Source organism: Camellia sinensis, chromosome 4 (assembly GCF_055761805.1).
Source record: "Camellia sinensis isolate YWXY chromosome 4, ASM5576180v1, whole genome shotgun sequence".
NCBI lineage: Eukaryota > Viridiplantae > Streptophyta > Magnoliopsida > Ericales > Theaceae > Camellia > Camellia sinensis.
Window position 1 is genome coordinate 211,786,198 of NC_138964.1, and position 26,530 is coordinate 211,812,727.

A 26,530-nucleotide genomic window follows, 5' to 3' on the forward strand; every position below is an offset into this window, starting at 1 on the left:
ATTAAAAAAAAAAAAAAAAAAAAAAAGTGATTGTTAACATTAAATATAAAAAATAAAAATGGGGATTAAAGTGGGTGGGGGAAAATCCATACCCATTAAGAAATGGGGAGGGTGGTACCCATGGAGAATGAGGAATGAGGAATGAGGAAAATTTATTATAGGGGAATGGGGATGGGGAATTAATCTCCACCCCATTGGCCCCATTGCCATCCCTAATCTCCAATATAAGAGAAGATATTAGAGCATGCATTTTATTCTCTCTATCATTATTCTAGCTAATTATACTAGACTTAAAATTGATATAATTTTTTGTCCTTAAATTTTCATACTCTTTGTCTTAAAACATTCACATTCTTTAGATAATATTTTAAGATTATTGTGTTTCAAAATTCTCAATGATCAAATAATTGTGACTAATTAGGTATAAGAGAATAAGAAGAAAAAATAAAGACAAAAAAATTGCTTGGCATTGTAACAATATCAAATCTCTATATTTGCATGTCCTAAATCGTAATTGAAACATTTTCTTCTCCACCAACTAAAGCCACCATCTAGATTCAGAAACAGAAACAGAAAGAGTTTATTGAAGAGACTTTCATTTATGATCTCCCTCACAGTTCATTCTTAATTTTACTCCTTATTCTACTCTAATTCCTGTTTTCGTCTCTAGGAGAAATAGAAGCCTTATCTCATCAATATGATTCTACGCTAATTCCTCTTTTCCTCTTTAGGAGTAGAAGCCTTCTCATAAATATTACCCTCCATGAACCTTGATAAAAGTAATGCAAGTGATAATAATGTGCTTTTGTCAAGCTCGTGTTTATTTTTTTAAAAATTAAAATTCAATATAAATTTAATATAAAAATTTAAATCAGTTGTGAATTTTATAAATATTAATTATTAAATCTTATTTTTTAACGAATTTATAATTATTTTCTAAAAAAATCATTAAATTGTAATTTTGCTTCATTTTTTTTTATCAATTGCATATCAAATAGTAAATCATTGCATTTTAGAAAATATTAAATTAGGGTATATATAGCAGTTTGTCTAAAATTATAATTATATATATATATATATATATTTTATGGGAAAAAATGACCAGTCAGATGTAAGTTGAGAAAATTATTACACATTTATCAAAAAAATTATAATTATAATTATTAATATTAATAAAATTTATCATCAATTTATAATTATTTTATAATTTTTAAACTGATTTGGAATTTTTCCAATTTTTTTCTTAATAATCCCATCTCTCTAACTTGAAATTTTTATTTTTGGTGAGACTTGCATCAATCACTAACAAATGTGTGTGATGTAACTGCATCCTTGAAGACTTTTGGTCAAATATAAGGATATAAGGATGGACACATGTCGCATCCCCATTGTTTCCTTCACGAGAGAGAGGGAGAGAGAGACTGAGGTATACCATTAAGTCAACCTGATTGGACATTCTAGTTGATGTGCACCGATTACTAGTGTGTCCTACTAGCATTGTTATTAAGGCCAAGTTTTAGAAAATAAAAAAAAATTAAAAAATTATTTAAAAAGTTAGTACTATCAATTAAAAATTAACAATTATAGCTGCATAATTCGTAATTTTAATTTTTTTTTACAAATTAATTTTTATAATTTTTTAATACATATTTTTTTATAAAAAGTCAAAAGATTAATTCAAACATTCATATTTTTTTTTAATTTTTTAATCTAAAAAAATAAAAAATACATTTATTTAGCACACCCTAAACAATCCATAAGAACAAATTCGTTCTCCTTGCCTACGATCTTCACAAAACACAATCTTTATTATTTTTAAAAGAAAAAAACTTTACAACTCTAATTTTTTAACTCTAAAAGGAACTTTAATGAGTTAGTAATGGGCTCTGCCCATATTGATGTGATATTTTGATCTTGGTTTATTTTTATTTTATTTTATTTTGTTTATTGTCATGTCGTTAGTGTTCCATTAGAGCACTAAAATTAGTAGTATGAATCCTTGCTGATTTTAAAATAATTTAAATTATTCATGTCATTAGGCATAATTTTTCAAAAAAATTCAAATACGTCAATGATCAATACATTAGTAAAAATTATAAAAGTTTTTTTTTGTGAGAATCTTAAATATTTTTTATATTTGAAATATTACATCAGAGTAAGACAGAAAAAAATTTATAAAATATATAAAATATAAATAATTCTATAATGAGATATAACTAAAAGGTTTTGCCGTTACAAGTATGATTTGCAACCCTTTATATTTGTGTAAAAGAAAAAATTATGTCACTTAATGTAATCCCCTAATACATTTTGAAAAAAAGTCACCTCTAGATTTTGGTTATCAGATCTAGTGGTGGACATCGAGAAAATTAGGATTCGTTTGTGTTGGCTTATTTTTTCTACGAAAGAAAATATCATAAATGCGAGCGTGCCAGTAAGGATTGAAAAATCCTTACAGATTAAATACAAGCCAATTATCAAGCGATTGTGTTGACGGTTCTTTTGTCTCAACAAAGAGGATTTCAAAATTGTCAAGTGTAAAGAAAAGAAAAAGTAAAAGAAGAAAAAGGAAAGGAGAAAGATGATTAAGTGAACAATCAAAGTAATAATTACTTATCTCTACTCCTATGCTTCGAAAAGAAAGTGCATAAAATGCTTCGAAATAGAAATGCTGAAAATAAATACTTCAAAATATAAATGTATATTAAACTACTCCTAAGATAAGGAAAATGACAAGAAATATTGAAATCAATTGTCTTTGATTTAAGTTCTGGATCTTTTACAATGTAGCCATTAATGCCTATTTATAGAAGAAAAAATACAGCAATAACTACTTAGTAACTACCCATTTCTTCCATCTTCATTCTTGTCTTGCCATGTGTCCTTCCACTCATCCACTTTGTCCTCCCACTCATCCACTTTATCCTTCATATTCTCCATTATCTCTATAACTTCTTTTAACTTCCAAATGAATAAGAGGATGCCACGTGTCCTGCAATTATATAAATAATAAATAATAATAAAAATTGCAGATTTATGGTGCTAATATTACCCTCTGCGGCCCTTAAAAATGATGTTTACTTAAATTTTTGAAGGGCCGAACCAAGCACATGACTAATCTAAGCAATAAAATGCTTCAAATAATATCAACAAAGTGCTTCGAATGATATAATAGCACCAATGAAGTGTTTCGAATGAGTATGAAATTCTGACTAGATGTCTCGAATGTTAGCTATTACGGACTAGTAACAAGCTTCGAAGGTGGTACAAAGGACCAAAATCATCTTTCGAAGGTTGAAAGTGCCGACAAAGGACAAATTACATCCTTAGAAATACTCGGCAAAGTTTCGAAGGTTCACAACCACCATTATTGTTTCTTCGAAACTGTTAATGCAAGATGGAGTGCTTCGGAGCTTACAAAATTATGGCAAAAGAGCCTTCGAAACAGCTTTTGGCCAACATTGTAGTTATTCACATTTTGTATGTTCTGGTTCATACATAATTAATGAAACTATTAATTTGGTGCTTCGAACCAATTATTAATTCTTCGAAGACACCAAAACTGTTGTTCTTCGAACCAACTTATCATGCCAAAAACAGGCATTATTCGACAACTAATTAATTGTCATTTTACATATATTTGAAGAGATGTACACATTTCGAAAGTTTTCAAAGCTTTATACAGTTTCGAAGGTGAAGTAATCAACCTTCGAAACAACTTTTGATGTTTCGAATGTATCTTCAAAGCTTTATACAGCTTTGAAGGTGAAGTAATCAACCTTCGAAACAACTCTTGATGCTTCGAATGTATCTTCAATGCTTTGATTGTGTACATACAAACAACTAGCCATCAATTTGAAAAGATAAGCCATTTTCAACAATTTATTTAAATGCATAGGCTTTTTCTAGCCAAGTTCATGCATTTTAAATGGTCATCCCTTGTTCTTAGTGCTTTGAACTCATAAGAACAATTTGTTAATTTTATTAGCCACATCATCAGAATTATATTTTGATGTGAACCACAAATCCAAAAAGGATTTTGAACACCAAAAGTCATGGTATAGTGTGACCATGAAAATTCATACTTTTTGACATTTTGAAAAATGTCAAAAAATTTGAATTCATGAACAGTGGCTTGTTCATTATTCTTGACCATGTTTGGTTTAAAAACATAACTTTTGCCGAATTGATTTTCATAATTCTTTGGCAAAGTAGGTTGTTTTTCCAAGTTAGCCATTAATGGCTTATGAAAATCCCCCATAAGAATGTTATTTTCATTACTTGACTCTCTAAAAATTGATTTTTGAACCCCCGAGCCATGTATGAAACATCATTCTTAGCCAAATTTAGCTCAAAAACATGCTCTTTCGTTATGTTAATTTCATAATTTGGCTCTTTAAAAACAGATTCTTGAACCCTTCGAGCCATTGATGAAATCAACTCTTTGCTTTTGCTATTTTTAACCATGGAAAAATTTTGAAAAAATTCACCAATTCCGGCCATTAAGGCCTCAGTTAAAGACTTGGTAGTGAGAGTTGATAATTCATCATTCCATTGGCGAATTTCCATATCAAGTTGATGAATTTCTCCAATTAAATGGTGTCTTTTTTCTTCCACCAAATAATATTATAAGGGATGAAAATTTATTTCATCAAGAAAATGGATCTCTTCTTGAAGATCCAAAATTTCTTGTTTACGCCAATAAATTTCATCTAGGCTATTTGAAATTGACAAATCCAATTCATTTTCCATTTATTACACTTGACGTCCCATTGGGCGTGCCAAAAATATATGTTGGCTTATTTTTTCTGCGAAGGAAAATATCATAAATGCGAGCGTGCCAGCAAGGATTGAAAAATCCTTACAGATTAAATACAAGCCAATTATCAAGCGATTGTGTTGACGGTTCTTTTGCCTCAACAAAGAGGACTTCAAAATTGTCAAGTGTAGAGAAAAGAAAAAGTAAAAGAAGAAAAAGGGAAGGAGAAAGATGATTAAGTGAACAATCAAAGTAATAATTACTTATCTCTACTCCTATGCTTCGAAAAGAAAGTGCATAAAATGCTTCGAAATGGAAATGCTGAAAATAAATGCTTCAAAATATAAATCTATGTTAAACTACTCCTAAGATAAGGAAAATGACAAGAAATATTGAAATCAATTGTCTTTGATTTAAGTTCTGGATCTTTTACAATGTGGCCATTAATGCCTATTTATAGAAGAAAAAATACAGCAATAACTACTTAGTAACTACCCATTTCTTCCATCTCCATTCTTGTCTTGCCATGTGTCCTTCCACTCATCCACTTTGTCCTCCCACTCATCCACTTTATCCTTCATATTCTTCATTATCTCTATAACTTCTTTTAACTTCCAAATGAATAAGAGGATGCCACGTGTCCTGCAATTATATAAATAATAAATAATAATAAAAATTACAGATTTATGGTGCTAACAGTTTGGTTTATTTTGTGGTTCAGGACATTGGTCATATTCATGGTAAATCAGAAATTATTATATTTCTATTTGTTTTTTTGATCATGGAATATATAATTATGGGAGAATTGCATACAAGTGCAAAAAGAAAAAAAAAATTACCAATATATGAGGAAATACACCTAACACTTGTATTTTCATAGTTGTTAATTTGCACTCTATCACAGACATATTTATACCCCCATATGTTGATAATTTTTTTTTTTTCTTTCTCCCACCTATATGTAGTTCCTCCTATAATTATAGATCTATTCTCTTCATTAATTATAACAAACTTGAGACACAATCTCACCGTACACTTTAAGATCACTAAATAATACAATCCCGCTACAGACCCCCAGCAAAACTTAACCCCCAGACCCCCAGTGACATGGCAGATGAGGTGACAGCTGATGTGGAGGATGAGTGTAAACCCAGCAACGCAACTGCAAGGAAAAAAGAAGAGAGAAAAAAAAAAAAAAAAAAAAAGAGAGAAAGAGAAAAACAAAATTTGGATATAGCGGGAACCAAACCTATCTCCGCCATCTTCCCTCGTCTGTCCTCACCTGTCGCCGCCATTCTCCTCCTCCACCAAAGCTCTCCGCCGTCGACGACGGCCATAACTCGCCGGGAACTCTAGTTGCCCTCTATCTGTCCATCGACGACTATTCGACTTTTCGCTGCGTGTCTGTGTCTCTCTCGTCTGTCCTCAGCTCCTCTATCGCTCTCTATCTTCCACTGTGTCTCTGTCTCCTCTGTCGCTCCTCGTTTATCTTCCGCTGTGTCTCTGTCTGTGTCTCAATCTTCGGTTTATGAGGTAAAAAATCAATTTCATATCACTAATCTAAAATCTGAATAGTGAAATGAGTAAATGAGTTATCTTTCAGTTATATTGTAATTCTGAAATCTGAAATGTGAATAGTGAAATGAGTAAATGAATTCTCTTTCAGTTATATGCTAATTCTGAAATCTGAAATTTGAATAGTGAAATGACTAATCTGAAATCTGAACTCTGGAGTTTGTATATATGCTAATTCTCATATATAGAGTTCTCTTTCAGTTTAAAATGAGTAAATGAGTATATATATGGAACTTCCCTAATCTGAAATTTGTCATTTTGGACATATGAAATCTGAAATATATATGAGTAATCTGAAATATGAGTAATTGTTATATAATCTGAAATATGAAATTTGGTCATTGTGTTATATAATCTGTAATCTGCAATATGAGTAATTTGTCATTTTGTGAAGTTTAGTTCCATATATATATGAGTGATCTGAAATCTGAAATTTGGGCATTGTGATCATTTTGAATGGAGTTTATATAATCTGTAATCTGAAATATGAAGTTTAGTTCCATAATTGTTATATAATCAAATCAGTATTTTGTTTGCAAATTGTTGGGGAACTAATATTTGTTTAATTGTTATTTCAGTACGTAATGTGGAAGAATGGAGGTTGATTCAAATGTTGGTGAGAATCTTTCAATAAATGAGGGTGAAGATGTTGAAGAACCTAAGAAGGGTATGTGTTTTAGCTCAAGGGAAGAGGTGTACACATTTTATGGAAAATATGCTGAGCATGTTGGATTTTCTATAGCTCATAGAGCACAACATTTTGGAGATGATGGGCAATTAGTAAACTTTGCAATTGAATGTTCTCGAGCGGGCAGAGAAAAAAAAAATCAGAAGTAAACCCTCTGATGCCATGTTTGTCCACAAAAATTAGTTGCACAGCAAGGGTATGAGGTAGTGTACAAAAGGATGGGAGATACAAACTAACCACAGTTAACCTTGAGCATAATGATGATTTGATTCCCACCAACTCACGTTATTTTGCAATGAATAAAAAGATTCTTACTCCCGTGAAGAGAAGATTAGAAATTAATGATCAAGCAGGGATTGAGGTGTCTAGGAACTTTCATTCAATGGTTGTTGAAGCGGGGAGATACGAGTCATTGACATTTGACGAGTGAGATGCAAGAAATTACATTGAGAGAGCTAGAAGATTGAGACTTGGAGAAGGTGATACCGAATCACTTCAAAATTATTTTATGATGATGCAAGCACATAGTGAGAGATTCTTTTATGTGATTGATGTTGATGAGGAGTTTCGCATTAGAAACTTGTGTTGGGCTGATGCAAGGAGTCGAGCGACTTATGAAGCATTTGGAGATGTCGTTTCATTTGACACAATTTATTTGATGAACAAATATGACAAGCCATTTGCTCAATTTGTCGGAGTTAATCACCATGGACAGTCCATTTTTGTTGGTTGTGGATTGTTATCAAGTGAAGACGCTAACACATTTGTTTGGCTATTCAAGTTGTGGTTAAGTTGCATGTCAAATCATCCGCTAAAAGCTATCATAACTGATCAATGCAGAGCTATGCAAAATGCTATAGAAATTGCCTTTCCAAAAGCTCGACATCGATGGTGCTTATGGAATATCATGAAGAAAATTCTGGAGAAGTTGAAAGGATATGCTCAGTATGAAGCCATAAAGTTGGCTATGCAAAATGCAGTTTATGACTGTTTGACAAGAGCTGAATTTGAGAGTAAATGGGAAGAGATGCTTGCAACATTCAATCTTTATGATAATGAGTGGTTTGGGGATACTATATGATGAACGGCATCGATGGGTACCTGTCTATGTTAAAGACATTTTTTTGGCTGGCATGTCAACTACACAACGTAGTGAAAGTATGAATGCATTTTTTGATGGATATGTAAATCCAGAGACTACATTGAAACAATTCGTTGAACAATATGACAATGCCTTGAGAAATAAGATAGAGAAAGAGAAGAAAGCAGACTTCAAGTCTCAACACAAATTGTTTGATTGCCTAACTATATATGGTTTTGAGAAGCAATTTCAGCAAGCCAACACCAATGCAAAATTCAAAGAAGTTCAAGGAGAGTTGAAGAGATTAGTTTACTGTTAACCGTTGTTTGTGAAAGATGAGGGATCAGTTTCTACATATAATGTCCAAGAAGCGATGGTAGTTTGTGAGAAGATGAAACATGTGGACTTTGTTGTCTATTTTAATTCAATTGAATGTGAAGTTCAATGCATGTGTCGGTTGTTTGAGTTTAGAGCCATTATGTGTGCTCACTCACTCGTTGTGCTTGTCAGAAGATGCATAAATGAGGTGCCAAGTAAATACATTTTGCCCTGGTGGGGAAAAAATGTGGATAGAGAATACGCATGCATCAAAACCACATACACTGGCTTTGGGAATGATTTCAATGCAAGTAGTTATGAGAGGATGAACAAAAAATTGATTGCCATTGTATAACTTGCTGGTAACTTTGAAGGCAAAACTAAAATTATAGACCTTAGGTTGGATGAAATCAAGGAGAGAGTCATGAAAGAAGAATCCGATGATGGGATTAATTTACCATGTTCCACAAAAAGTCCGATTCGCACCGGTTCTACACAAGGAGGTACTAGTAGGAAGGTGATTAGTCCTTTGGTTGCTCGGCGAAGAGGCCGTCCAGTTAACCAAACGAAAGGTTGCCAAAGTAGATCAGATTGTGAATCGGTTCAAGGCAATGGCAAAAAAACAAACAAAAGCAAAGGTAAATTGTGCATTCAACATTTTTTTCTTACAAATTGTTTTCCAGTATGTAAAAGCAATTCATAAATTTCAATATTTAATTATTGTTAAAAAAATACAGGGTGCTAAGTTGCTTCGATTTGAAGTTGAAGCTCAAGCTCAAGCTCAAGCTAAAGCTACTACATATACACTGTATTATCCGTATATGGTTGGCATGCAAAATAGTATCTATGTACCGGTACGTGTTCGAAAGAGGACTTCATGTACTTTTACAAAGTGTATTATTCTAACATGTACTTTTAATTGAATTGTCACAGGTGGCCTATGGTATTGGAGGCACGTCTCTTACTGTAGACACCCCATTTTTTACCGCCCTTAAGACTTGGGTACTACTGATGGTTTACTTGGTGGAGAAATGTGTGCAGGGCAAAAGTTCAGTTTCTTCGGCAATGAGAGAGACAAATCTCAACTTCATACCCCTTTTGGATCAAAACAATCTTGATCAAAATATTTTAGACATTGAAACCCTCTCTTTCAAAATTTTTTGAAAATAAAGTTCCTACGATGTTCCGACGCTCGCATTTCGTTAAATGTTGCACTTTTCGGTAAATCGAGCAAGGACAAGTGGAAACGAATGAAAGAGAGATGAAATCTTTGAAAAATCTTTCAAAACACTTTGTTTAGGGGTTTGGAGTTGAAGAAAAGAGGAAAGGAGAGAAGAAAACTAGTTTGAGAGAAGTTCGGCATGAATTCGGGTAGGACCAAAACTGCGCGGCTTCACCAAAATAGGCATAACTTTTTTCATAGTTGGAATTTTGATGCAAGGCTTCCGCCATTGGAAATATTACTTCCAGGGCTTCAATTTGGATACAATAATGACTTGAAAAGGAGTCCAGATGAAGGAGTTATGCCCATTTGAAGTTGGACCTGGGAAGCAGAATTTTTCTAAAAAACCAGAAAAAGTAGCTGGCTGACCAGTAAAAGTGGCGGGCTGACCACTTTAACTGGTCGGCGGTTTTCCTGCATATTCTACAGGTGTTGTGGATGCCATCTGTGCCAGCTAGAGTGCACAGATTACATCCTCCATACACGTGTATGGAGGGATTGCATCTAGCTTAAAACTTCTTCAACAAGCTTGGTGCTTGTTTCTCTATAAGAGGAAAGGCTCTCTCTCTTGTCTCAGGTTCTGAAATTGGCTGAGGGTGATACATACATCTCCCTCTCTATATTCTTCTCTCCCTCTATATTTTGTGCCTTAAAGAGTGTTATTCCTTCATTTATGCACACAACCTCCTAGCCAAACACTCTTACCTTGTTGTTGAGTTGCTGGAGGGTCTTGTGGGAGTTCAAAAGTTGGTTTTGGCTCAGGAAACTTGCTGGTTTTGCAGTGCTTCAAGGGTAACCCCTTTTCTCCTCTTTAAGATTTGTTTTTGGTTACTCTCCTAGCCATATTTTCATGGTGATTTGAGCTTAACTTCCTACTAGAAAAAGTTTTTTTTTTTTCCAGTCCTTGTGATGTTTGTTTAAGGTCATTTTTGCATTGGGGGAGGTTCACCCCCTCTTAGGCCTTGTTAGGCCTTGTTTTGAACCATCCCTTTTGGCTCTTGTTCTAACCTTTGCATGACCTTTCTACCACTGAAATTCAGTGTATTTTCAATGATAGGCATGTGGTTTTAAGGCCTCAAATCAAAGGGGGGTGACCCCCTCTCTTTTGGTTTTGTTTACTTGAGTTTTTGGCCTATCAAAGGAGCATGTATCCCTTTACTTTTGAGGCTTGGTTTAGGACCTTTTTTGTGACTTTTAGGACCTACCTTGACTCTGTCCATGGCTGGTTTGGTCATCTTGTGCATGCTTCTTGTATGTGTAATGTAACCCATTTGTGGCTCATCAAAGTAACATGTCTTTCTAGCATGTTTTGGCTCCATTTCAGTAGATTTTTGGTCATCATTTAACATGTCATGACTCTATTTTTGACTGATTTGGTAGTCCTTTGCATGCTCCATGTACTTGTAGAACAAATCTTGTTTACTAGTCTTGTGTGCATGATGTTTTGGCTCATCATTCTAGCATGTTTTGACTCCACTCCAGCACATTTTTGGCTTTGATTTAACATGCTTAAGGTCTGATTTAATTGTTTTTGGTCATGCATGTTTGGTTTTGCATAGCTATAGTGCATTTGGCTTTGCTAGCCTTGCACTATGGGACCCCTAGCATGTCATATTTGAGCCTCTTGCATGGCATGGCATCATTTGGTAGGTAATTTCAGATCATAAACTTCTATCATGCTCTCATGTTTATCACTCTTTCATTATGTTTAAGAGTTATGCCCTCATGTCTTGTTTGTGGGCTAATTCGGGAGCCTATCTTTCTTGCCATCTTTGTTGCGAGTCTAGCATGTTTTTGCTACCATATTAACCTGCATTAGGTCTGTTCTAAGTGCTTTAGGTCATTTGAGCATTGCTTGGTATGGTTGTACTGTAAAGCCCTTGACTAGCTTTGTATTTCAAGTCTCTTTGCATGCTTTATTTGAGCTATTTGCATGATATGGCTTCACTTTGCATGTAATTTCAGAGTATATATACTTGTCATGCTCCCACTTTTGTCACCCCTTGAGTGCCCCTAAGGGTTGTGTTCTTGTTGCCTAGCTTGTGGACCAATATGTGTGCATGTGTGTCTTGCCTTTTGGTGCCTTAGTCTTGGTGTTATGGCCACTGATTTGGACATGGCTGAGGCCTATCCATTTTGGTTTAAGTCCATTGTGCATTGAGTATGCCATGCAGTTCATAATATTGAAGTATGCCATGTTGTTGCATGATTGATCATTGCATTGCGCATGCCACTTTCATCGCATTGTGAATGTTAGTTTCCATGTACATTTTACATGCTAGTGTCATGAGAATTATGTATGCCATATAGTTTATAGCATTGCGTATGCTAGTTGTATGTTCGCATGTTCATCCCTTGCGTGTTTGCATGTCTAAGTTGTATTGCATTAGGTTGCATACTTGGATCACATTGTACATGCCATGTTTGTTGCATTGTGTTTGGGATAAGAGTTAGCCCAAACACGGGAAACGAGGGGCGTTTCATACTCGAAGTGATGAAACGTTCCTCAATTCCCGGTGGCCGACACTCTTGACTATACATGATGGAGTTTTAGGCTTTACGTGTTCATATGTGCATTCATTTCATATTGAGTTGCGCAATTCGGCTCCTCGGCCATCATGCATCGAGATGCGTGATTGGTGGTCCAAGGGTCGAGACATACACTCCCTTGAACTTATGTAATGATAAGGAGGGTGGCCACGCATACATGTGTTGTGAATACTTTGTCATGACCCTCTCTTGCCCTCTATTGCAGAAAACCAGAAACCAGCAGCAAAAACTGGTAGGCCAACCAAATAAAGTGGCAGACCGACCACTTTTTCTGGTTTTCACCACAAAAGGTGGTCGACCGGTGGTCTCCGAGGCCAATATCTAGTCGGTAGCCTTCCCACAGGTTCCCTTGGTGGAGTTTCAGCCTTCTAGAGCTTTGTGCAGTGTTCTGAGATCAATTGCAAACAGAGGCAAGTCGGGGCATCGCGATGGATTTCCGAGCGAGGCGATTCGAGCATGCATGCATCCTTCATCATGAGGCCATTTCAGTGTTTTGTAAATTTAGAATAGTTATATGTTTCAAGTTTGGTTGTGTAATAATTAATTAGCTAGAATAGTTAGTTAATTAGTCGATTCTGTATTATTTATTCGGACCATCTGTCGAGAGGGCGAATTTTGTAATAAGTGTGCGTGTGTGTGATGCATGTCTTCCAACCCCCATTTCTTTCTCCCTTTTATTTACCAGCTTACGATGGTTAGTTTTAGGGCATGTTTCAATTAGCATCCTTATGCTCGCATGTTTGCATCATTCATCTATATTGCATGCACCGAGCTCGGCACACCATATTAACTGCATTGTATTTCAATTCTAACTTGAATACATGATTATCCAGTTGCATTTCATATACCATTCTTAGATAGCCGAGCCTATTTCTAGTTGCATTTTGCATGTGTTGCATTAGGCATCTTAACATAGCTAGGATCATGCAGTGATTACTAACTGGTTATTGTTTTGGCTTGGAGTACTAGGTAAGCTTTTATGCTTTAGCATCTTGCATGAGTGTGAGTGTTAACATGATAGCATGTTTGTCATGAGGCTAACTGCTTATCTGATATAACTGCCTGAATGCTTGTGGGTGAAGGTTAGATTACTTGAATTAGAACAATTCATTAAAATGCGAGTTTTAAGCCCACTTGATTGTGGCAAATCATGTTTTCTAAGCCCACTCGAGGGTGACAAATCCACGTTTTAGCCTACTTGCGAGTAGCACCTTCAAACCATTTTCAAACAAACATGCGATGCTTTGTTCCAAATTAGGCGATCTAGTCTATACTTGTGTGTTGTGCGCATCACATAGTAATTCTAGCTAATTAATCGGAATAAGAACACATGTGTTTTCAAAAATAAAATATCATGCTTAGTACAGGCCGATCTTTGATCGGGCGAGCGGGGGTGCTCATAGATGACCTTCCCTAATCGTACCCAAGTTCTCGAGCTGAGGCAACTTTAGGTGGCGACTCTATGTCTGGCAAAGTAGTCCATGTTTGGCACTTCTTTCTTAAAAATCAAAACGATTTGCTGGATTTGGACTCTTTGGTGATTTATTAATCTCACATCGCACATTGTGAGATCAGATTAAGAACCATGACATTTGAGTCCGAACTATAGTGAGCCCAATGAACAAAACGGGATTTCCCCGAGACGTTCGAGCGTGTCTACACTTACTCTATCAGACTTCATAAGTGGCACACAGGGAAGTTTGATGAGTGCTCCAACTCAGATTTATGGTTCTGCATCTCTAACCCCATCGGCTTCTAATGCATGCACATTGGGAAGCTTGGATATTATAGACTTGTTTGACTAGTTTCTATGTATTCCAACAGTTTGTTTTTGAGATTGCAAATTATGTTGTCTATTAATCTGAGTTTGAAACTTTGTTTTTGAGATTGTAGCTTATGTTACAACTTTGTTATTTAGATTCAACAAGTGGATTTGTAAAACATGTTGTGTACTAATTATTAATGAAGTTATCTTATTATTATTATTTGTTATGTAATGAAGATGTTGCAATATTTACTAGTGAACAATGTTTATTTAACAGTTCTCCGTATTGAACAATGTTTATTGAATAGTTTCCATATATTCAACCATGTGTATTCAATAGTTTCCCTGTAATGAACAATGTATATTCAATGGTTTCCCTGTATTCAACAATGTATATTCAATAGTTTCCCTGTATTCAACCATGTATAGTCAATAGTTTCCCTGTATTCAACCATGTATATTCAATAGTTTCCCTGTATTCAACAATAGTTACCTTGTATTCAACAGTTTCCTGTATTCAACAATGTCTATTCAATGAGTATTGAAAAAAGTGTACAAGTTTGAACAAGTCATTTTCCATTCCACTCACCACAAAAGAGGTACAATAATTAGGTTTCAATACACAACAAAACATAACTTCCTCTAAAACATCATAGTATCATACAAAAGTATTTAGTCTACTTGAACTTGTACATTAACATCTACTTCTACTTCTAACTTACATATATGTATATATATGTTATTACATTTTCATAAGTGTAAAGGCACCAATTACAAGCAACACGAAAAAAAAAATATATATATATATATATATCAACTTTTGCATCTTTACATTTTGAATTTGAAGATGTTCTGTCATCTCTCTTTGTTGTTTGCTCACAGCTCGAAGTTGTTCGATCATAACTTGTTCGCCGACAGTTGGCACTTCGTCTCTTGGAATTTGATGACCTCTATATTCTGGATTCATAGGTAAACACCATCCGACAAAACCACAATCATTACAAGAGTAGAATAACTTGTTTTTGTTTCGATCGGTCTCAGAAATTCGAATGGTGGCCTTTTTATTACATCTACGACAATTTTTGTTAACGTATGTCAACCGATCTGAGCTACTGCCATTGACACTTGAACTTGACATCTGCAAAAAGGGACAAATAGCAAGTTATGAAGGTTAATAAACTATTGTAGTAAGTTAAGTAAAGTTAATAAGTTAAGTTAACAAGTTAAGTTACAAGTGAGTCAATCATCCCCTCAAACTTATATGCATTCCTAGTATTGAAGCTATGGTTGATATAAGATAAATTTGAAATGCGGCACTTCTACTATTGAAGCTATTATTAAAGTTAAGAAAAATGATTTAGGTTCATTACGCTGTGATGCCAGTTTTCACATCTTTCGAAATTGAAAACAGGGAACATGTTTCTTCTTTGAATAGCACAAATTAAAAATAAAAAGTCTTCAAATCTATGATCTTTATGCCAAAATGTCAATTGTGTAATGTTGAAGTGTTTTGGTTCTCTATTAGTATATTTCATATTTGAAGTAAGGCACATGGAGAATTTTGAGTAAATCTTGTGGATATAGGTGCATGCTACATGCCATGGAATTTGCTCACAGAAATGAAACAAGGGTCTATTTTAGATGGTTTCCTTTATTGTGAAATGATACCAAGTCGTATTATCTTTCATGGCTAGTACAACTGATGCATTCTGGAACTAGGGATGAATCGAGTAAAATGTAGTTTATTTATGAATGGACAAGTGCACTTGGAATAATTTGATTTTTTGAACCAAGACGACATAAGAAATGGAATTTATATTCTTTTTTAGTTATATACTTATCCGAAACAAACTTTAGTGATTTGATGCCAAATCCATGCTACTCTGCTAGGGGGCTAGGAGAGTATGGTTAGCATGGGATTAGCCATAAATATGTATAGTCAATGAAAAAGATGCAGAAAATATTAATTTGGTAAGATGTTTCTGTAACAGGTGTTTTGAGACACATATGTGATGTGAAAATAGCTTGTTTAGATTGGCACTAATTGTTTCTGCCTCTATTGAGCTGGTAGTCTAATTTTTCCCCCGTTGCCTTTATTAATCTATGTAATCCTACTGTTTATGAGAAACAAAAGTCCAAAAGCTGAGTACCAAAACCTGAGCAAGTAGTTTTGCTAAATAAATTGAGTAGAATCTTATATTGTGAATCTGTAATTGGGTACCAGAAGCTGAGTACCAGACACATAGTGATATTTTTCTCTCGTGTTTCATTTGTGCTATATGCTTTCCTTGTTCAATCGATTTAATTTTTTTGGGGGCCATTTGGCTGTTCAATGCTGAAAAGTGGTCTTTATGCTTGATATTAGCAACCTTTCTTTTAGCAAGGAATATGAGAGCAGGATCTTTGGTCATCTTTCTCTTGTTTGGACCACAACTTATAGTCCTTTGATATGAACTTTGGTGCATCTTTGTAGTCTTATAGGTCTTTTGGATATGGAGATTATTTTTTGTACATCCCATTGGAAATTATCTGAAACTAGTGTTTGTGGTTTGTGAAAAACCCAGTTCAAAATGTGCATCAATTTAGTGTCAAAATGTGAGTCATGAGAGCAATCTCAAGATGTCAGACATCCCTCCAAAGCCTTCTCATTGGCAAATGGCACCAACTTCTCAGCAACCTATTAATCAAACATTAGGTGCAAATGGCTAATTTTGTTAACACGTTTAACATTTACTATGAATTGGACTACCTTCATATGAAATCAAACAGGTTTATGAAATCAAGGATAGTAGAGTTTCAATTGCTTCAGCCACAAAATTTGGATAAGAAATTTTTTGCAGGTCTTCATAATTTCAACATTTCGTTGAGGAATTTCATCGAACAGGTTTATGGCAAGGTAAGACTCCAAATGAAAAGGTCACAATTCCTAAATGAAAAGGCCAAATTCAAGTCCCAAATCAAAAGGCCAAACTTTAATTTTTCAATTCCTTTCACATATTGTCAAAACTACTAAATTCAAACATTCGGGAAATTTACACAGATATACACAGATATATATATATATATACGCAGATATATATAGAGAGAGTCGAGGCTTCACAAATAGATATATATACAGATATATATATATATATATACGCAGATATACCTATCGGATGAGAGGGATGAAAGGAAAAGAGACATAAAGAGTTGGGAAATTTACCTCTTAATCGTCCTTCGTCGGGTGAGAGGGAAAGAGAGACAGAGAGATTCGCGAGTGAATGGAACGAGCTGTCGACATCGGAGTGGGGGCCAGTAGCTGTTACCGTTGGAGTGAAGATAGATATGTGTTTGGGTCTTATAGTCACGTGGCTATCGCGTGACGTGCCACATTAGCTGGGAGTCACTGGGGGTCGGAAGCATTTTTGTAAATAATATAGGTTTTTTTACCTTCTAAATCGTAAAATATAATAAAAATTAAGATATATTTTTTTAAATAAAACTTGAAGAAAATATAATTAATTTTATAAATTTATCATAATTACACTGACCTCTTTTCTGATACGATTAAATTGACCAAAACTGCAAATAATATGAAAATATAAAATAAATAAGATAAAATATATATTTAGTGGAAAAGAGATGACAATATTATTTTTTCATTTGTATGACTAATGAGTTTTTGATAGGAAGACTAAGTACACTACAGGAAATAACACATTCGGCGACCAAAAATGCTGACTAAATTTTATTTAGTCACCAAAGGTACACGCATTAGCTACTAAAAAAAATTTAGTCACCAAAGGTACACACATTAGCTACTAAACAATATTTGGTCACCAAAGGTACACGCATTGACTACTAAAAATATATGGTCGGCAAAAGTACACTATTTAGCTACTAAAAATAAATTTAGTCGGTATTTTCTTTACTTTTGGCCACTAATTACATGTTAGTTGTTAAAAATAGCATTTTGGGCGACTAAAAAATAAGTTCGTCCCTGATTGTACAATCTTTAGATATTATAAATTTATTTTATTGGTATTTATTTCACTTTTAGCTACTAACTGTGTGTTAGTCGTGGAAAATAAGGTTTTGGGCAACTAAAAAAAATTTTGGTCACTAAATGTGCAATCTATATTATAAATTTATTTTATTGGTATTTATTTCATTTTTGGCTACTAACTGCGTGTTAGTGGTGGAAAATAAGGTTTTGGGCGACTAAAAAATATTTGGTCGATAAATCTGCAATCTTTAGATATTATAAATTTATTTTATTGGTATTTATTTCATTTTTGGCTACTAACTGTGTGTTAGTGGTGGAAAATAAGATTTTGGGCGACTAAAAAATATTTGGTCGCTAAATCTACAATCTTTAGATATTATAAATTTATTTTATTGGTATTTATTTCATTTTTGGCTACTAACTGTGTGTTAGTGGTGGAAAATAAGATTTTGGGCGACTAAAAAATATTTGGTCGCTAAATCTGCAATCTTTAGATATTATAAATTTATTTTATTGGTATTTATTTCATTTTTGGCTACTAATAGTGTGTTAGTCGTGGGAAATAAGGTTTTGGGCGACCAAAAAATATTTTGGTCACTAAATCTGCAATATTTAGCTACAGAAAAAATTTAGTTAGTATTTATTTCACTTTTACCGACTAAAATTTAGTGGCCAATTATAACGAAAATTTTTGGAGGGAGGATTCCAATTTTCGCGTTATTCCTAAATAAATTAGCGATGAATAATGTTTTTTGGTCGGGAAAAAACTAGGTTTTGTTCTTATTGCAATACAATAGCAGCTAGGGATAGAATACAAGTCCATTACCCTTCCTCTCTCACTCCCGCATCACTTCTCTGCCCTTTTCTCTATAGCTTTGTCTCCATCGCCATCACCGCAAGGGTTGCTGGATCATCGCTTTGTCTCCCTCCCAAGTATGCCCTCTATTTCGCCCCTGTCTGTCTGTCTGTCTCTCTCTCTGTATCTCCCTCTCGATTTTGTCTTCTTCTCACAGAGGGCTCTCGATTTTCCTCTTTCTCTCTCTCTCTCTCTCTCTCTCTCTCTGTTTACACACACACACACGCACACACATACATACATCTATGTATATAGACACAAATCATATATACATAACTTTGATCCTATATATAATTGATTATACACTGGTACACTCACGTCTCTGTGACTGCTTCTCACTCACGCCTCTGCCTCTCTGTTTACACACACACACACGCAAACACATACATACATCTATGTATATAGACACAAATCATATATACATAACTTTGATCCTATATATAATTGATTATACACTGGTACACTCACGTCTCTGTGACTGCTTCTCACTCACGCCTCTGCCCTCTTCTCTATAGCTTTGTCTCTATCGCCATCACCACAAAGGTTGCTGGATCATCGTTTTGTCTCCCTCTTAGGTGTGTCCACTATTTCGTATCTCTCTCTCTTTGTATTTCGCTCTTGATTTCTCTGTCTGCTTCTCACTGTCTCTTTTTCACATAGCATCCTTTGGCGACTAAAATGTTTGGTGGTAAAAAATATTGAAGTGAAACTGAAGAGGCTTTTGGCGACTAAATTTCATGGTCACTAAATGTATGTATGCCATTGCTGACTACAACTTTAGTCGCCAATAGTTGAATTTAGTTTATGTTGTAACTTTCAACAACGAATAGTTTAGTCTCCAAAATATCACCTTTGCCGACTAACCAAAGTGTAGTAGCCACACGTTCACTTTCGGCGACCAATAATTTAGTCGCCAAAAGACCCACCTTCCCCGACTAACCAAAGTTAGTAGCCAAAAATTCACTTTCAGCGACTAATATGTTAGTTGCGAAAAGATAACATTTGCCGACTAATCAAAAGTTAGTAGCCCAAAAGGTTCACTTTCGGCGACTAAAAAAAGATTAGTCGCCAATACTATCGCCAACGGAGTATAGGCGACGAAATTGGCGACAAAAAATTTTCATCGCTAAATAGCTTCAGCGACAAAACATGTGCCCTTTAGCGACTAATATTTTAGTCGGAAAAACTGTCATTTCTTGTAGTGGTATTATATATCAATTAAAACCTTTAGGGAACTTAGATTAAATTTGTAAGCTTTATTATGTTTTTTCTAAACGTCATGGAAAGTGAGTGTAATTTACTGTAAACACTATACAAATTTTCCCTAAGTAAGAATGAGTTATGTCAATTAAAATTTTAAAGAAACTCAATATAATTAGGAAAATGATGAGACTCCTAATAAAAAATCTAATAATGTGGAATGATAGGTGTCAACTATTGATTTGTCACATACTCCATTATGTGGGGTTTTACTTTCTTGTCATATCATTAGAGATGCACACAATTGAAAAATGTAACAAAACTCATATAATTATATTGAACTTGTGGGAATTTTTATACTTTTTTAAAACTTTAAAAAAAGTTAATGTAATTTATTTTAAAAATTTTACAATATTCCATCAACAAAAGAGAGATGTATTTTATAGTCGAAACAGAGTTGTAAGAAAAATCAATATACCAAACCAATTGTTCGAGATTAATAAAAAAAAAAAATTATTTTTTATAATGTACTATCCATTTTGATTATGAAATTTTGACCAAACTATTATATTTAAGAATTTTTTTATACTAAACCGATAATATCAAATCCTAATCCATTAATTTTTTATTCCTCAATCAACAAATTTGAATCCTATTTGAGCCTTTTATTAACAAAATAAATCATAAATTTTTAATTTTGTCAATTTAAATTCTGAACTTTTGATTTATTTTAAATTTAAATCATTAGGTATTTTATGTATACCTACATTGAGTTTAATGAATAAAATACTATTTTTTAGTTAATTTTACTTAACGAAAATAGGAAAATGGTTCAAATTGTGAAAATTAAAAAATTAGAATTTAAATTGACAAAATTAAATATTAAAAATTTATTTTGTTGTGAAGCTCAAACGTTGATTTTTTTTTTTGTTTTGGTCCTTTAAATTTTTCTTCAACCTCAATTATACTATTAAAACCCCTATTCATACATGACAGGTAACATGATAATTACTAATAATTGAAAGGGTTCAGTGTAAGTGTATTTATAAAACTGGTTTTGCAATTTTAATTAGTGGGTGAAATCTCAAGCCTTATTTTGATTAAATTAATTGATTATTATCGATCAAAAGTAATAATTACGTGTTGTTTCTGAATCATCCCATATAATCTCCATAAATAGACAATTCTTCTTCTATATTTAAAAAAAATAAATAAATAAATAAAAATCTATAATTTAATACAGTAGTTAAGACTACTGTATGTATGTCGTCATCTGATATTCTTGAGGGAGTCTATCAGAGATACAAAACTCATGAGAGAGAGAGAGAGAGAGAGAAGAAACAAGGATTCATCCAGAATCAGACTTGAATGATATCTCAAGAGTCAAAAAGAAAGACTGGGGGTTACCCCATTCAATGTCTGTTCTTACTCAACGGAAGACCAGTCAAACTAGTAAGAAAATTAGGATTATGCTAGGGATCTTAAATAAATTATTAAATTTTTTATCAAATCTCTCACAAAGGTGTGGGATCCACACACATTTGATTTGTGTGGATCTCACACGATGTGAGAGGTTTAGTAAAAAATTTGATAATTTATTTGAGGTCCATAGTATTTTTCAGAAAATTAACTCCCTTTTCACAATTTCAATATCGCCCTCCCCTTAATTAAAACTGAGGTAAATTACACTTTTCAATCTCAAATTTTTGCCCATATGTCACTTTGTTTATAATAAGAGAAATGCATCAGACCCCCGCTGGGTGACTCCCAAGACCTCTAGTAGAGTCTGATTGGTTAAAAAAAAATATTTTTTTTTTCTTGCCATTTGCGGCCCTCCACGTGGACTGAGGGTGCTGGGGTCACCCTCACTAAGGTCCCCAACACGCTTGTAATAATAATTAAAGTTTTCAGACTTTTACTTGTGTTTAAATTTTTCTTGCACTTACAATTGAAAATTTGGATGTGAAAAATTTTGTATAACAAATTACACTTTATATTTTTCAATTTATCTATGTTAGTGTATATATAGTATATATTCTTAGATACATTAAGTATTGATTTCTTAAATATATTTGGGAATAGCCATAATTAGATTTCTTGTAAGATACTCTTTCTCATAGTTAGGTTTCTAATAGGATATTCTTTCTCAGCCTATATATACAGGTCCTCTATTGTATAGGATTAATTTATTAAATACAATACATATTATTTTTTCTCTCTCTCTATCTACTATTTTAACATGGTATCAAAATTAGGTTAAGTACCTAGTAATTTCACTTTATTGGCAAGCAACAACACTGCCTTGGCTGGCCGCCGGACCTCAACCTATTCTATTGTCATATTTTCCAATCAGTTCACTTCGTGGTGATTTCTTCCTTTGTTCGCTAGTTTATTCCTATCCCAAATATCTCTATCATATTTTTACTCACAATCTATTTTTTTTGTACTTCTGCTCCACTCTGTCTTTCCCTCTGCTTTAACCTCAAATAGATTTCTATTTTCAAACTTGTCACACCCCAAACCCAGGTATGACTGGTCGTGGCCCACAGGGCCTTAACTCAAGGCACACGTAAGCCTAAACACAAATCTATAAACACATTGAATAACTATCCAATAGTCCAGTAACAAATAACCAAAACTCAATCCAGTGACATGCCACAATTATAAACGGCAAAACGAACCATAATCAATACCATCCAAACTTATGGGATATAAACAGCCCACATATCAAAATAATTCTAAATGAACCCTTATAAAAATAAAAAGAAATATGTACAAACTTGACATAACAATCTAAAATAAAATAAATGAATGTCCTAAAGGTTCATACAATTGAGTCTCCGCTACTGTCACGACCCAAACCCGCCCCTGTAGGTTTAGCACCGTAACCGGCCAGTAATCCATGGATTACCAAAGGCCTCTGAACAGATTAGCAAATAATAAGGAGCTGCAGAAGCAATAATGCAAAATAGGCAAGGTCCAATGAGCTGTGATAACATACATGGGACAGAACATTTCAAAACTTATTCATATATACATAAATATGCCAGTTCAAATACACAATATTTACAAGGCATTTACAGAATGTACTTCCCAAGACCTGACTTTACAGAACATACACAAAAACTAGCATGAATACAAAAAAACAGCCATGGCTTTAGGCTTCGTTCGGAACCTCCTCGGGAGGCACGACGGTTGGCTGACAAAACAGAACAGAAGGCCGTCAACTCTGGCCCTGGTCACACGCCGGCTCACCTACATATATAATATAAACTGTGAGCTAAAGCCCAGTGAATAATAACAAAGTAAATGATTTAATAAATGATGTTCATCACAGAGTTAGAAATCAAATTCTTATCAGAAACAGATTCATGTACATATTCATAATCATTTCCATATTTAGATTTTGCATACAATCATACGTGGTACATCCCTTAGCGTTAACAAATCTGATGGCCCATAAAGGGACGGCCTTGAAGGCATTCTGATGACTTATGTGCATAGAGACGTTTCTGATGACCCATAAAGGGACCTGATGACCCATAAAATGAGGCATATCATATGATGCTAAGGATGCCACGAATAACTTTCAGAATTTTGGACAACCAATCATTCACTTCAAACATAGCATGGCATTTCAGAGAACTAATTACTTCGTATCTTAATATTCAGAAAATACTTAACATTAAACATAACTTTACAAAGTTATTACTCACAGATGATTGGTAGCCCTAACTAGATAGTAAGGTGGCCCTTCACTTGTTCTGAGGCGCGTGACCTACATGAACACACATGCGAACATACGCTTGAAATACACGTTCAAATTGTACATAACTTATGTCGTTTGCTCTTAGTGTGTTTCTAACCCTTAATCCTCATTATGGAGTCTTTAGCATGGCTTAGAAATGCCTAGAATAGAATGAGGATGCAAGAATGCGTTGGAAAACATTTCTCAAGATTTGTTGAAAATAAGGTCCACGCTCGAACGTGGCTTCCCTTGCTCGAGCGGACATGCAGACAATGAAGCTTCGCTCGAGCGTGAATCTCCTCGATCGAGTGCACTGTAAACTCATGAAAAAGTGCTGGATGCATGATTTTCACGTTCGACGGGCGCTCGACCAACGCTCGAGCGTGAGACTCAGACCCTCGCTCGAGTGTATATTCCCACGCTCGAGCGGACTGTAAAACCCACAAACTTCTGGGTATATGCATTTCACGCTCGAGCATATACTTCCACGCTCGAGCGGAGTGCACGTACTCAGAGTTCACACTCGAGCGTAAAGTCCCACGCTCGAGCGTGGATCAAATTTCTGGAAATTCTAGATTTGATCACCAAGTTCAAATTCGACCTTTAAAGCATCAAACTCAATTTTCTGGGCCCAAAACTTTGGAAAACACTTAATAACTCATAGAACAACATGTTTAAAAGATCATTTCAAGAAATCATGGCCCAAAAGGATATCAATTTTGCACAAACTCAACTTAAATTCAAGATCAATTTATGAACATCACATGCAAGTACATTTTTGAGCTAAGGCTCTCCAAAACATGATCAAATGCAATGTTCAACCCAAAAACATGATCAACTAAGATAATATGACATGGAACATGAGGAATTTCTAAAACGAAGCTTGGATTATGACATGCATGCAAGGATTCTTTAGAAGGGCAACCCCAAATGTTATGAATTACACATGCATGTATGCATTGAGCTTCAATTCTCCAATCTTAGCTTAATTGACCACCTAACTTTCTTGAGTTCATTTACTTAATGCCCTAAATAAAAAGTTTAAGAGTGTAGTTCTCACCTAAGGTTGATTACAAGTGTGATCCTAACTCAAAGCTTCAAATTATCTTCAATCTTCTAGCCAATCCCCCCCTTGTGAAGTCAATTCTTGAACTAGGACCCAAATCCCTCAACTCTCTCTCTCTCTCTCTCTCTCTCTCTCTCTCTCTCTCTCTCTCTCTCTCGTCTCTTGCATCAGTTGTGGAAGGAATGAAAATGAGAAAGGCAACTTAATGGGATCAAAAGGCCTAATAAGTGGTAATTGACAAAATAAAATAAATAGCATTATTTTAATCAAATTTAATCGTTCCGAACTGAATTTTAATTAAACCTACCATAAAATTCTATAAATTCTAACTAGTACAAAAATCAAGTCAATTTCTGATTCGAATGCCGATAAGGCTTTCAATTCGCAAGCCAAAACTAAATCATGAACAGATCTTTCTATGCCTAACAGATATAATCACAACAATGCAACACACACACATGCATTTAATTCAAGATTCAACTAAATTTTTAATTAGGCATAATTAATCATAGATTAGCGTTAATCAGAGGTTGGGGTTGTTACAGCTACGCCATGAGTTCACTTTAAGTCCTTCTAACACCTAGAAATGATAAACAATTAAGTCAGCTGATAGCTCAATGAGTAGCAACATGGTTAGTAAATATAGTTTTGAAAAACAGGGTTCAATTTCAAAATAAGATATATATCACAGAAACTAGATTGGCATACAGTTTTGATAAAAATAATCTGTTTCAAAAGAAAGTTCCACAGTTCAACAGATAAAATACTCATGTCTCTCAAGAACATGATAAATGACATTTTCCACTTAAAATAGATTACAATATCATCATTAACAATTTTCTGGGTACCAAGAATAACAAGTAACATGCCACACAGTTCTCAAGGCAATAAGCTCGTTGGATCCAATATCGAACCAAGACTCATCCTCAAGGTGGCAACCCGAGCCTCTTCTCTTAGACGATCTGATTGAAGGTCACTTAGCCTAGCCTAGGTCTTTTCCTTACAATCGTTGAGCACTAGAGTCACCATGACCCATCCCAGATCTGTTCGCTAGTGGCCAGAGTCACCACACATAGTAGAATAATTTCCCTAGACTAAAATATACAGATGGTTCCGATAATCAATACAATTCAGTTTCGCAAAATATGGTAGTTCACCATTATAAACATAAGACCATAACAAATAGTTTACAGTATGTCAAGTTTATACATGTTTCATAAATAATTTAATTATATTGATAATATAATAATTTATCAAACAGTTTAGTCCTGAAACAACAATTAAATTTTTCAATAGTTCAGAATAGGAGAACATTTATAAAAATATGTAGCATGCAACTACTCACCTAAAAAGGGAATAATTTAATTCTCGAATAGAGTATAAAAGTCCAACTAGTACCCTGAACCAAGTATGAAAACTACACGTGACTACTAATTTAAAAATACTAAAGAATAAGAACTAAATAATCCCAAACTAAAACATACTAACACAACTCAACCCAACTCACTGTTACTCTTAAATATTACCTAAGCTCATTTTCTTCAAAGTCTAAAATCACCCAAGACATGGGTTCAAATCGAAACTTAATTAAGAGTAACTTTAAGATAAAACAAAATTTTAAACAAGCTTTCCCAATCTATTCGCTAACTTTGAAAATTACAAAACCCACTTGATGCTGTTCAAAAAATTTCAAAACCCTCAAGATATCAACTAATAT

General features: G+C 34.1%; 1 pseudogene; it reads left to right on the forward strand.

Annotated features, from left to right (window-relative positions):
• The first annotated feature begins 7,536 nt into the window (after nt 1–7,536).
• LOC145824426 (protein FAR1-RELATED SEQUENCE 8 pseudogene) lies at nt 7,537–8,103 on the forward strand (annotated as a pseudogene).
• Nucleotides 8,104–26,530: the final 18,427 nt, after the last annotated feature.